This window comes from Babylonia areolata, chromosome 16, assembly GCF_041734735.1.
Source record: "Babylonia areolata isolate BAREFJ2019XMU chromosome 16, ASM4173473v1, whole genome shotgun sequence".
In the NCBI taxonomy this organism is placed as follows: domain Eukaryota; kingdom Metazoa; phylum Mollusca; class Gastropoda; order Neogastropoda; family Buccinidae; genus Babylonia; species Babylonia areolata.
Genome location: NC_134891.1, coordinates 19966331 through 19981330, shown reverse-complemented (window position 1 = coordinate 19981330; position 15000 = coordinate 19966331). Strand labels below are relative to the sequence as shown.

Genomic DNA, 15000 nt, shown 5'->3' with positions numbered 1-15000 from the left:
ACTAATGATGACAATATACTCATGTCTTTATTGAACTCAAAATTCTGCGTTCATCTAACCAGCTACTTCCTTCCACCCAACAACTAACACGCTCTCTCTGTTTCTCTCTATGCTCTGTCTGTCTCTCTCTCTCTGTCTCTCTCTCTCTCTGTGCCTCTCTCTCTCTCTCTTTAGCCCACCCACTGACAGGCTCTCTTTCAGCGCTGACAGGTTGTCTTGGGTGTCACCTGGGTCGTGGGTGGGACCCATTAACAAAGAAGGATCTTCTAATTGGTTCCCAGCAACAGCAGTGGGGGGGGGGGGGGGTGGGGGGGGGGGGAGGAGGGGAAGGAAGGTGGAGCGGAAAGGTAGTAGTAAGGGATGGTACTTCCCACCCGCGCTCCTATCATCATTACCTGCCCCTTTCCTCTCCTTCCTACAGCCCTCCGCCCTCCCCCCATTAAAATGGTCAGATTAGATTCTCACCTGAGTTTTCCCCCCCGAGTTCCATCCCCATCTCCAAGGGCGGTGATTTTTCCAATCTCTCAAATCAATATATATATATATATATATATATATGGAGTGATGGCCTAGAGGTAACGCGTCCGCCTAGGAAACGAGAGAATCTGAGCGCGCTGGTTCGAATCACGGCTCAGCCGCCGATATTTTCTCTCCCTCCACTAGACCTTGAGTCCCAATTTCTGTTCTAAATCTGTTCACTTCTGCTCTAAATCTGTTCGCAAGTCCCAATTTCTCTTCTGAATCTGTTCACTTCTGCTCTAAATCTGTTCGCAAGTCCCAATTTCTCTTCTGAATCTGTTCACTTCTGCTCTAAATCTGTTCGCAAGTCCCAATTTCTGTTCTGAATCTGTTCACTTCTGCTCTAAATCTGTCCGCAAGTCCCAATTTCTGTTCTAAATCTGTTCACAAGTCCACACTTCTAGTTCTGCATTCTAAAATCTGCTCACAAGTTCTTCTGGGGGTAATTAATCTCTCTCTCTCTCTCTCTCTCACACACACACACACACACAAACACACAGGTCCACAAGTACAATACTATGTACAATACTACAATACGCACAAATTCACACTTTTTTTTTCTTTTTTTTTTTAAAGCAAGAGCAGACACATTCTTCTCTGCACCTCCAGACATCCAGTCATCCCCCTTTTCTGGGAAAGATGTGATAAAATAGGGTAAATTCACCAAACACAGACACGCAGACACAACTACACACACACACACACACACACAGAATGGGAAACAAGAGAGGCAATTTTCTATCTCAGCATGACAATCAGCAGGAATAATAATTGCTGTACCTAACAGTCATACTCATACTAATAACTGGTAAATTCTATTATTAGCTATCAGGCAATTACTTAACAACTCATTAACAGTTAGGATTCCTTTTTCACACAGTCCTCACTGTACCACAAAACCTGATACCCAGCAATGAATTACTTACAGCCAGCACACTGTCGTAATTAGTCCTTCTTATCTTTCTCATAACTCGTTAATAACTGAATAAGTCATTCCACACACACACACACACACACACACACACAGAGAGAGAGAGAGAGAGAGAGAGAGAGAGAAACACAAACCACACACACACACACACATGGAAACACGCGCACACACAAACCACACACACACACACAGAGAGAGAGAGAGAGAGAGAGAGAGAGAGAGAAACACAAACCACACACACACACACATGGAAACACGCGCACACACAAACCACACACACACACACACACACACACACAGACTGACCAAACAATAAAGCACAGAACCTAATCAGCAGCTGTTCATAATATTCCTCCCATACTTTTTGAAAATGCACCACCGCAATCTTCCAAATTATCTTCTTTTTTTTTTGGTTTTGTTTTGTTTTCTAATTTCTGTTTCTGATGGGTATGGGGGAAGGTGAGGGGGATGGGGGGTGTAGAGGGAGGAGGGAGGGAGGGAGGTTGGGGGTTCAAACAACAAACAATCTCATTCCAACCCATCAAATCAGGAAAGTTGTACTTTCGACGACAAAGGGCGACAGCAAAAAATCCGACTCACACATGACGACGATGAATGGGTGACTGACCTCAACTCTCCCTGTCACCGTCACTCATAAGCACACAACACAATACTCACACCACCGAGTAAAAAAAAAACAAACAAAAAAAACAAACAAACAACCTGCCAACTTATTAAACGTACATTATATATATTTCATTCCCCCTCCACGAACTGCATGATCAATCAATGAATGACTTCTGTAGACCTCCACACAACACCACACCATGATCAATCAATGAATGACTTCTGTAGACCTCCACACAACACCACACCACCACCACCTAGTACCTCTACTACCACTACAGCCAGGTAAAGTCAAGTCATCCAAGCGATGACAAGCTTTCAACAGCAAAGGAGGGAGGGGGGTGGGGGAGGAGGAGGTTAAAAAAACAACAACAAAAAAACACAAAAAAACAAGGCTCTCGAGAGCTAGCAGCTAGCTCAGTGCCAATGGCCTGGGGACACCAATCGAACACAGGTCCTCTCTCTATCTCTCTCTCTCTCTCCACACACACAATGCCCCTTCATGACCAGTGACCGTCACAGTCCACTGCCCCCCTTGGCTTACACAGCTCGCTCCCTTGCCTTGCCCTGTACTGTACTGTCCTGCCCTGCCCTGTACTGTACTGCCCTGCCTTGCCCTGTACTGTCCTGCCCTGCCTTGCCCTGTACTGTACTGTCCTGCCTTGCCCTGCTCTGTACTGTCCTGCCCTGCCTTGCCCTGTACTGTACTGCCCTGCCTTGCCCTGTACTGTACTGTACTGCCCTGCCCTGCCCTGCTCTGTACTGTACTGTCCTGCCTTGCCCTGCCCTGCTCTGTACTGTACTGCCCTGCCTTGCCCTGTACTGCCCTGCCTTGCCCTGCCCTGTACTGTACTGTCCTGCCTTGCCCTGCCCTACACTGTCCTGCCCTGCCTTGCCCTGCCCTACACTGTCCTGCCCTGCCTTGCCCTGTACTGTACTGCCCTGCCTTGCCCTGCCCTGCCCTGTACTGTCCTGCCTTGCCCTGCCCTGTACTGTACTGTACTGTCCTGCCCTGCCCTGTACTGTACTGCCCTGCCCTGCCCTGTACTGTCCTGCCCTGCCCTGCCCTGTACTGTACTGCCCTGCCCTGCTCTGTACTGTACTGCCCTGCCTTGCCCTGCTCTGTACTGTACTGCCCTGCCTTGCCCTGCTCTGTACTGTACTGCCCTGCCCTGCCCTGCTCTGTACTGTACTGCCCTGCCCTGCCCTGCTCTGTACTGTACTGCCCTGCCTTGCCCTGCTCTGTACTGTACTGTCCTGCCTTGCCCTGCTCTGTACTGTACTGCCCTGCCTTGCCCTGCTCTGTACTGTACTGCCCTGCCCTGCCCTGCCCTGTACTGTACTGTCCTGCCCTGCCTTGCCCTGTACTGTACTGTCCTGCCTTGCCCTGCTCTGTACTGTACTGCCCTGCCTTGCCCTGCCCTGTACTGTACTGCCCTGCCTTGCCCTGTACTGCCCTGCCCTCCCTTGCCCTGCTCTGTACTGTACTGCCCTGCCTTGCCCTGTACTGCCCTGCCCTCCCTTGCCCTGCTCTGTACTGTACTGCCCTGCCTTGCCCTGCTCTGTACTGTACTGCCCTGCCTTGCCCTGCTCTGTACTGTACTGCCCTGCCTTGCCCTGTACTGTACTGCCCTGCCTTGCCCTGTACTGTACTGCCCTGCCTTGCCCTGTACTGTACTGTCCTGCCTTGCCCTCAGTACTGTACTGCCCTGCCCTGCTCTGTACTGTACTGCCCTGCCTTGCCCTGCTCTGTACTGTACTGCCCTGCCCTGCCCTGCCCTGTACTGTACTGTCCTGCCCTGCCTTGCCCTGTACTGTACTGTCCTGCCTTGCCCTGCTCTGTACTGTACTGCCCTGCCTTGCCCTGCCCTGTACTGTACTGCCCTGCCTTGCCCTGTACTGCCCTGCCCTCCCTTGCCCTGCTCTGTACTGTACTGCCCTGCCTTGCCCTGTACTGCCCTGCCCTCCCTTGCCCTGCTCTGTACTGTACTGCCCTGCCTTGCCCTGCTCTGTACTGTACTGCCCTGCCTTGCCCTGTACTGTACTGCCCTGCCTTGCCCTGTACTGTACTGCCCTGCCTTGCCCTGTACTGTACTGCCCTGCCTTGCCCTGTACTGTACTGTCCTGCCTTGCCCTCAGTACTGTACTGCCCTGCCTTGCCCTGTACTGTACTGTCCTGCCTTGCCCTCAGTACTGTACTGCCCTGCCTTGCCCTGTACTGTACTGTCCTGCCTTGCCCTCAGTACTGTACTGCCCTGCCTTGCCCTGTACTGTACTGTCCTGCCTTGCCCTCAGTACTGTACTGCCCTGCCTTGCCCTGTACTGTACTGTCCTGCCTTGCCCTGTACTGTACTGCCCTGCCTTGCCCTGCCCTGTACTGTACTGCCCTGCCTTGCCCTGTACTGTACTGCCCTGCCTTGCCCTGCCCTGTACTGTACTGCCCTGCCTTGCCCTGTACTGTACTGTCCTGCCTTGCCCTGCTCTGTACTGTACTGTCCTGCCTTGCCCTGTACTGTACTGTCCTGCCTTGCCCTGTACTGTACTGTCCTGCCTTGCCCTGTACTGTACTGTCCTGCCTTGCCCTGCTCTGTACTGTACTGTCCTGCCTTGCCCTGCTCTGTACTGTACTGTCCTGCCTTGCCCTGTTCTGTACTGTCCTGCCCTGCCCTGCCCTGCTCTGTACTGTACTGTCCTGCCTTGCCCTGCCCTGTACTGTCCTGCCTTGCCCTGCCCTGTACTGTCCTGCCTTGCCCTGCCCTGTACTGTACTGTCCTGCCTTGCTCTGTACTGTACTGTCCTGCCTTGCCCTCAGTACTGTACTGCCCTGCCTTGCCCTGTACTGTACTGTCCTGCCTTGCCCTGTACTGTACTGTCCTGCCTTGCTCTGTACTGTACTGTCCTGCCTTGCCCTCAGTACTGTACTGCCCTGCCTTGCCCTGTACTGTACTGTCCTGCCTTGCCCTGTACTGTACTGCCCTGCCTTGCTCTGTACTGTACTGTCCTGCCTTGCCCTGTACTGTACTGCCCTGCCTTGCTCTGTACTGTACTGTCCTGCCTTGCCCTGTACTGTACTGTCCTGCCTTGCCCTGCCCTGCACTGTCCTGTCCTGCCTTGCCCTGCCCTGCACTGTACTGCCCTGCCTTGCCCTGCCCTGTACTGTAATGCCCTCCCTTGCCCGCTGCTAGCTACTGCCTTTCAATGAGGCCTCCTCTCCCTGCAGGGCTGCCCTCCCCTTGTCTCCTCACACACACACACACAGGGTGACACACACACACATACACACATGTATACACACTGACAGACAGACACACACACACACACACGCACACACAGTGTGACACGCACACACACACACACACACACGCACAGAGTGACAAACACACACAAACACGCGCATACTCACTGACAATCACACACACACACACACACAAGCACACAGTGACACAAACACACACACATGCACACTGACAGTCAAACACACACACGCATGCAGAGTGACACACACACACACACACACACACACACACACGACACACACAAAGCTCACTGGCCAAGCCTCTCTGGGGCTGTGTCGTGTGGTGTGTGCATGTTATGTATCAAGGTGAGAACTGGTGTCAGCAGGTGATCACAGCTGGGTTTTCACACCTGTCCAGGTACGTTCATAATAAAAACAACACTGCCAAGAACCACTGTCCTAGATACCAGTCCACTGAGCTACCGACAGTACAACTACAAGCGAAAATACCTTTTCACAATGAATCCCCTCTCTTTCTTTCCCCTCCTACTGCGAGTGTGAAGGCTCCGTTCTCTCAGAATGATGTTTTTACACCCACGTTAATAGCCATAATCCTTCCACACACACACACACACACACACTCTGGAATTTGCAGAAAGTTTTTCAGTTTCTTTTTTTGCAAATGCAACATTTAGTAGACACACCAATCTGCAATATGTATATATATATATATATACACATATCATATATTTTGGTCTGTACATGTGATACTTCAATTCCCAAACTGCCAGCCAGTTCATGGACGTGAGCACAAGAAAATACCGCGTTTCCAAACTTTTGACATTCTTCAGTGTATCCTACACTTCACAATCACCTTCAGATCCACTCTCTTCCCGTGTTCCCAAGATTCAAACGCTCCACAGTCGTTCGTCCGTCCGCAGCTCTTTCTAAAAGTTTCTCAACGGACCTCACACTGCCAACAAGCTCCCTCTTTTGCTTAGTCAAATCTCCCAAGACTCAGCTCTTGGCAGTGACGGGCGCAATAGCCGAGTGGTTAAAGCGTTGGAACTGTCAATCTGAGGGTCCCGGGTTCAAATCACGGTGACGGCGCCTGGTGGGTGAAGGGTGGAGATTTTTCCGATCTCCCAGGTCAACATATGTGCAGACCTGCTTGTGCCTGAACCCCCTCCGTGTGTATACGCAAGCAGAAGATCAAATATCCACGTTAAAGATCCTGTAATCCATGTCAGTGTTCGGTGGGTTATGGAAACAAGAACATACCCAGCATGCACACCCCCGAAAACGGAGTATGGCTGCCTACATGGCGGGATAAAAATGGTCATACACGTAAAAGCCCACTTGTGTGCATACGAGTGAACGTGGGAGTTGCAGCCCACAAACGCAGAAGAAGAAGAAGAAGAAGAGAAGAAGCTCTTGGCAGTCAGGCTTCACTGAAACCCCAACTCTTTACAAAACAGCTCCCCCCTCTCCTCTTCCCTCTCCGCTGGTCTGCAGTTTCTCCTGCTTTCTGGTTCTACTACACTACTACTAGTACTTATTTTTTATTATTTTTTTTTTTTTAATTATTATTATTACTACTACTACCTTTTTCTATATTATAATCATTATTTATTTATTTATTCATTTATTTATTTATTTATTTATGTAAGCTTATCTATTATTTATTCACCTTTTTTTTTTGCTTCTCAAGGCCGGACTAAGCGCGTTGGGTTACGCCGCTGGTCAGGCATCTGCTTGGCAGATGTGGTGTAGCGTATATGGTTTTATCCGAACGCAGTGACGCCTCCTTGAGCTACTGAAAGTGAAACTACTACTAGTACTTTGTAGTTTTGTCAGTCATCGCTCGGAGTCTGAATCAGAGTAATACATGCATGTGTATAGCTGACAGAGTGATAGTACTGGGATAATTATTTGTCTGTGGACAAGATTTTCAAGTGCCACATATATGATTTATATATATAAATTATACTTGTATTACTATTATCATGATCATTACCACCATAATCATTAAAAAAAAAAAATCATTATCATTATTCTAATTATCACTATCATTACATAACAATAAGAATAATATCATCATTACTTCTAAACCTATCCCATATTGAAGTAGATCTGATCACTGTTACAGACAGGTTATCAGACATAGGCATTTTAGTTCCAAACAGCATGCACGCACACACACGCGCGCACACACACACACACACACCGAGTTACACACACTCACACACACACACACACGTAACTAGCTCTTCCACAGCCATGCAGCCTGACACATGACACAGACCAATACAAATAAAACAAAAATTGAAAACGAAACAGGGTTTTTTTTGTTGTTGTTGTTGTTTCCTTTGTTGTTTTTTTGTTTTAAATTACACCAGCTTTTGAAGTTGACACTATCAATTTTGCTTCCGTTTTCCATGGCACCGTCATTATTTCGTTTTGCCTTTAAAAGCAAAAGATCATTAACAATCAAAGCTGCCAGCGATTCCTCACAACCTTTTAAGTTTGATCCGCTGCTTTGAAACTACACAACACCCCATTAGCAGAGGATAACAAGCAAAAAAAAAAAACAACAAAAAACAAACCTTTCATCAGAAATGCTGCTTTTGCGCCCTCAAATACTTTACAACTCTGTCTTCATCAGTTCATTACCATATATACATATTTCAATCTGAGGATATTATAAATAAGAATATATAGAAAAGAACCACCACCACCACCACTACTACTTCTGCTTCTACAACTATAAAATATTAGGCATTTGGAACACAGAAGAGTTTGACACAAAACACCCCCACCAACCAGTCCACACAGACACACACACACCACCCCAAAACAAAACAGAACAAAAACAAGCTAACGTTGCAAGCAGAATCAACAACAACAAAACTGAAAGTTATTGAACCTTTCTTTCTTTATAAACCAACAACAGGGATAACTGTATGTATGTGTATATATATATATATATATATATATATATATATATATATATATATATATATATATATATCTACACACACACACACCATCAGCATACTTTCAACTAATCAGAATAAGAATATACTCAAGAAACCGGATGACATCATCAAGTGTAGAAGATACAGGCTAAGTTATAAATACAAGCACCTGACATTACTTATAAATTAGGCATAAAATCATGCTCCTCCTCACTTTATGACCTCAGCCAGCAGTCAAGGCAGAATTATGCACAGTCAATCAATACTGTCAGAAAGTCCCACTTAGTTACCTTGCTGCCAACACAGAAAATACGTTCTCTCCTTCCCGCAGTTAGGCTGTGGGAAAACAATGAGAGAAAGACAGACACACACACATAGAGACAAAGAAGAGAGAGACAAGAGACAGCAGAGGGGATAACGATAACGATAACGATAACGATGTTTTATTCAGATTAAGGCCAAAGCCCCCTTACTGAAGGGGGTCATACAAGAATATAAATAAGGAAAATGACTTGACACGGTAAACCAACATCACAAATCAACCAAAAGTAGCTAATACAATACTCAACAACATTCACAAAATCACAATTCGAAGTCTCTTCAATGCCTCATATAAGTATATGGCCAAGTTTTGTTAGGTAAGTTCATGTTTTGACGACATGAGCACATTAAATCTAAAAGCACAGGGATCTTTATAATATTTAGGTTGAATTAATCTTTGTCTGAGGTCACTCAAAGCAAGGCAACATAGCAAAAAAATGCAATTCATCTTCCCTACCCAGGTTGCACAATCGACACATATATATATATACATATTCACTCCTACTACAGTATATAACAAGATACTCAAGAAACCAGATGACATCATCAAGTGTAGAAGATACAGGCCAAGCTGAATACAAGCACCTGACATTACTTATAAATTAGGCATAAAATCATGCTCCTCCTCACTTTATGACCTCAGCCAGCAGTCAAGGCAGAATTATGCACAGTCAATCAATACTGTCAGAAAGCAGGGATCAGGTTCGACATCGGTCATTGACGCATTTAATTTTGAAATGACCTATTGTTTTTCAAGTTGCCAGGTCACATGACTAATTGTTTTTATGACCAGTCGGTCAACCAAAGTAACCATCTCTCTCTCTCGCTTTAACGATCGCGATCGCTTTGTCGTCTGCTCCTACAGGAAATGACTATAAACTGGTTTATTAAAATACGGATCCGTGACGAAACGAAATCCGAAACGAATCTTTATCGCTGCCTTTCGCGAACTTCAGAAGACCAGAACATTGCATTTTCTTGTCAGAAATCAATGACATTCTTAACTTCTTTTTTTTTCTAGTCAATGAATGACCAGAATGGCCAATCAATGTATTACATTTTCCTTTCATTTGTGCATTATTAAAGTTTGAAAAAGCCCGGGACGGGTGATATTTGACCTATTGATTTTCAAAATGACCTATTGATTTTATGTTCTTCCGGTCATATGACCTATTGTCTATTGAACCCAACCTGATCCCTGAGAAAGTCCCACTTAGTTACCTTGCTGCCAACACAGAAAATACGTTCTCTCCTCCCTCAGTCAGGCTGTGGGAAAACAAGGAGAGAAAGACACACACACATAGAGACAAAGAAGAGAGAGACAAGAGACCAGCCGGGCAGAGGGGAGAGAGAGAGACAGAAGTGGGTGGAGAGGAGAGAGGAGAGAGAGAGGGAGGGAGGGAGGGGTCAGGAGAGAGAGAGAGAGGGGAGTGAGAGAGAGAAAAGAAGAGGGAGGGAGAGGGGGTGGAGAGATCATAGAGAATATGAGACACAGAGAGAGACAGAGAGACAGAGACACAGAGAGAGAGAGACAGAGAGAGAGAGAGAGACAAAGGGAGAGGGAGAGACTGAATAGCCTGGGACAGTATAGAAGAGGTACCGATTTGGTTCCCGAGCCTGTGAACGCACACACACACACACACACACACACACACACGCATCTGTTATGAACACTTATTCAATTGTAAGAGTGTTTGCGCACACTGTAAAAGTGTAACGTACACGAGTGCAAACGAGCGTGTGCGTTGACGTGTGGAGAGGGTGGAGGTGGTGTGGGAGAGAGCTAGTTCTGCCAGCTGTGAGTAATGTTAAGCTGTTTTTACTACAGTACAGCTACTGTTAGCAAGACTCTATCTGAACTTTTTTTCTTTTCTTTTTTTTTTAATTCCTGTCTTACTGAACTCCTACCACTTAACAGAGCTGCAGAGTAAGTGCTATATAAAATAATGAATACACATTATTACTATCATCATTATTTATCGTCATCATTCATGTGTATGACCTGCTGTTGTTACAGGTTTTTGGCCGCCCATCTCCGCAAACGGCAAAGTCACAGGTTCACAAGAACTTAACGCACTAAACCACACCAGCAGAAGCAAGAGCAAAACACTCATATCACTGGTCTCCGGGCCAGGCAAAACAACACTGAGCAATGAATCAGAAACACACACTCTTCAGACCCAGGGGTTGTTCCGCACACTGCAGATGGTGGGGTCGGCAGGAAACCCCGCACAACACTACTACTAACCTTACACGTATGGACCTCTGGTCTGGAGAATAACATTACCCCGGTACTCTGCTGCGCACAGCCACTCTGTGTGTGTGTGTGTGTGTGTGTGTGTGTGTGTGTGTGTGTGTGTGTGTGTGTCTGTATACATGTGTGTTTGTTGCTTTGTGTGTGTGTGTATCACTGTATGTGTGTGTGTGTGTGTGTGTGTGTGTGTGTGTGTGCGCGCGCGCGCGCGTGTGTGGCTGTATACATGTAAGTGTGTATACATGTATGTTTGTCACTTTGTGCGTGCGTGCGTGCATGTGGTTGTATACATGTAAGTGTGTATACATGTGTGTTTGTCACTTTGTGCATGTGTGTGTGTGTGGGGGGGGGGGGGGAGGGGGGCTGTATACATCATACATGTTAAGTGTGTATACACACTTGTGTGTTTGTCACTTTGTGTCTGTGTGTGTGTGTGTGTGTGTGTGTGTGTGGCTGTATACATGTGTGTTTGTTGCTTTGTGTGTGTGTGTATCACTGTATGTGTGTGTGTGTGTGTGTGTGTGTGTGTGTGTGTGTGTGTGCGTGCGTGTGTGGCTGTATACATGTAAGTGTGTATACATGTATGTTTGTCACTTTGTGCGTGCGTGCGTGTGTGTGGTTGTATACATGTAAGTGTGTATACATGTGTGTTTGTCACTTTGTGCATGTGTGTGTGTGTGTGTGTGTGTGGGGGGGGCTGTATACATCATACATGTTAAGTGTGTATACATACATGTGTGTTTGTCACTTTGTGTGTGTGTGTGTGTGTGTGTACACTGTATAATGCATGTATACGTGTGTGTGTGGGCTTGGGGGGGGGGGGGGGGGGGGGCAGGGGAGGGGGGGGGGGTTCACTGTATACATGTGTGTGTCTCACTGAATGCATTTTACATGTGTGTGTGTGTGTGTGTGTGGCACTGTATACATGTACTACTGTATACATGTATACATATACTAGTGCCCACCCCCGCTCTACGGCTGTGTGAAGGACCTGCAACATACAGCTGCCTTCATCACAGGGACTGGAATGAATTTCCCTCTTTTCGCTTCGTCAAGTCTCCACACTCAGCTCTTTCAAGTCTGGCCTTAAAACACCACCTCTTCCCAAAAATAGCCTCTCTTCCTTGACTTTCAGTTTCTCCAGTTTTAGAGTTGTGTATGCATGTGAATGACTGGTGCGAAAGCGCTTTGATTTGTCTCTGCACAAGATTCAGCGCTATGTAAATACCATTATTTTATTATTATCATTATTATCATTATAATTATTATATTAATCTAGGGAATGAGAAGTAGTTAGTGGCTCAGTCCCAATAAAAATGTGCCATGTTACTAGTTGTTACTGTTAGCTTAAAGTCCCACGTCCGTCCCTGACATGAAATCATCTCCAGTGTCAGCAGTTGCTTTGCTGTGTGCTAGTGAAATAATTATGTCACTCATTCCGATGATGTTGATTGTTTGTTTACTTAATGTCATTGCTTTGGGGTGAGGGTGGCGGCGGGGGGGGGGGGGGGGTAAAGTTTCTGTTTGATTTTTTTTTTTTTTTCTCCACAAAACTTCACCTGGTAGTTTTTCATTTCACTTTTTTTTCTTTCTCTTTTATATAGTTTCTTCAGACTTTCAGAGTTTGGTTGGGTTTTTTTGGGGGGGGCTTTTTGTTTATTTTTTTGTTGTTGTTGTGCTTTTCCTCCATCTCTTGAGCTAACATCACTCCTGTCCTGACCTTCACAAATTTCAGGTCCAGGTCCCCCAGCCTTTTTTTAAATATTTTTTTTTTATATATGATCATCACTGCATCAGCGCTGGGAAAAGGCCCAGCATGGGAAGACAGGGCCCAATCCTTTCCATCCATCATTTCAACCTTCCCCCCAACCAGGCCCCAATCCTTTCCATCCATCATTTCAACCTTCCCCAACCAGGCCCCAATCCTTTCCATCCATCATTTCAACCTTCCCCCCAACCAGGCCCCAATCCTTTCCATCCATCATTTCAACCTTCCCCCCAACCAGGCCCCAATCCTTTCCATCCATCATTTCAACCTTCCCCCCAACCAGGCCCCAATCCTTTCCATCCATGATTTCAACCTTCCCCCCAACCAGGCCCCAATCCTTTCCATCCATCATTTCAACCTTCCCCAACCAGGCCCCAATCCTTTCCATCCATCATTTCAACCTTCCCCCCAACCAGGCCCCAATCCTTTCCATCCATCATTTCAACCTTCCCCAACCAGGCCCCAATCCTTTCCATCCATCATTTCAACCTTCCCCAACCAGGCCCCAATCCTTTCCATTCTTCATTTCAACCTTCCCCAACCAGGCCCCAATCCTTTCCATCCATCATTTCAACATTGCTGATGGCAACTATACCTCCTATCACTTGCTTCAATGTTGCACTGCTCCACCCTTGTTTACAAGATCTGATGACTGCATTTTCACCTTGACCGAAAAGAAGTGATCGAAATAAATTTTTTCTTGGTCGAAAAAAAAGTATCCACAGAAGAGCTGACAAGAGAGCTATCTATACAAGGGGCAGAATCCAAGCTGGAAAGAACAGAGATAACAACAACAAAAAACTGAGAAAGACTTGCACAAAATATAAACAGAAGCAGAAACAAAAGTAAAAAACAAAACAAAAAAAAGAAGACTTGTTTATCACTGAATCAATGCAGACTATGTACATAAAGGCCAACATCAACAACACTGGCCAGCCAAAATGGCTGTCAGGCAAGGGAAGGTGTGTGTGTGTGTGTGTGTCTGTGTGTGTGTGTGTGTACACTTGCAGGCATGTCACATGTCTAAACAGACAAGACACTTGACAGCTGAGATTGCGGACTCCTCAGGAACAAAAAGAAGAGGAGAATAAAAGAGAGACTAGGAACACACACACACACATACATGTATACACACACGCACTCAAACACAGGCAACATGTTTTCACTCAGGTTTCTCCGAGTAACTGATGACTGGTGAATGACTGTTTGGTCACTGTTCATTTGGTGGTATACCTTTTGCAGGCACTGCACAATTTGCATTCACTGATCAACCAACCACCAAACTCAATCCCCAGCTGTAGGTAAATTATACACAGACACCCTGTTAACACCATCCAGCCAGGCAACCTCCCCTACAAATGAATGAAACATTTACATGTTTAAAAAAAAAAAAAAAAAGTTTACTTATTAACATCAGTCAGATGACATTTATTACAACAGCAGCGCAAACCGATAGGCCCAGTTTGTATCAGTTTGACATGGTACAGTATATGACACCAAAAGGGTTGTTCCTGGCAAAATTCTGTAGAAAAATCCGCTTCGTATAGGAAAAACAAATAAAACTGCACGCAGGAAAAAATACAAAAAAACAAAAACAAAAAAAAAGATTGGCGCTGTAGTGTTGTGACACGGTCTCCCTGGGGAAAGCAGCCCGAATTTCACACAGAGAAATCTGTTGTGATAAAAAAAAGAAATACAAAGTACTGTATTAATTACTTTATGTCACAACATATTTTTCTGTGTGAATTTCCGGCTGCTCACCCTGAGGAGTGTGCATGACCACCCTTTTTTCTTTCTGTATCTTCTGTCTGCTGAAGTGTTGTTTCACGGTCAAAGTCAATTTTCTACAGAACTTTGACAGGGACAACCCTTTTGTTTATTGGGTTGTTGTTGTTTTTTTTTATGTGTGCTAACAGCATGCTGCACATGAGACCATGGTGGTTTATTGTTGCATCCGAAAGACTAGCACCAATACCACAACCCAAGGTCAAGTTGGGGGCAGGGGGCAGGGGGGTGAGTAAAATTCCTGGTTTGTGCCAGACTCAAAGTCTAACTCATGGACACCTGCTTCCTAGTCAGGGTGAGGCATATTAATTACCACTACGTGACCCTGACCGCTCCAGTGAACAGCTAGCCATCAACAACAACCCTCACAACAAGAATATTATCAAGACACAACAAAAACCACAATACTGATACCATGACAGAACTGCCACTTTGCGACCAACTACTTCCACGTATCAAGTCAAACTTGATTTATTTCCAACTTTACAACTCACTTTCTTGTATTTGTTCATTTGAATATTTCACTATGGGCCTAACTGCTTGGAAAAAATGCCCATTTGTATCTTCATGCTAATTCAGACA

General features: G+C 45.8%; 1 protein-coding gene across 3 annotated transcripts in view; it reads right to left on the bottom strand.

Annotated features, from left to right (window-relative positions):
- LOC143291220 (uncharacterized) overlaps nt 1-15000 on the bottom strand; it is a 172309-nt gene that overhangs the window by 126571 nt on the left and 30738 nt on the right. The gene's annotated exons all lie outside the window — the stretch shown is intronic.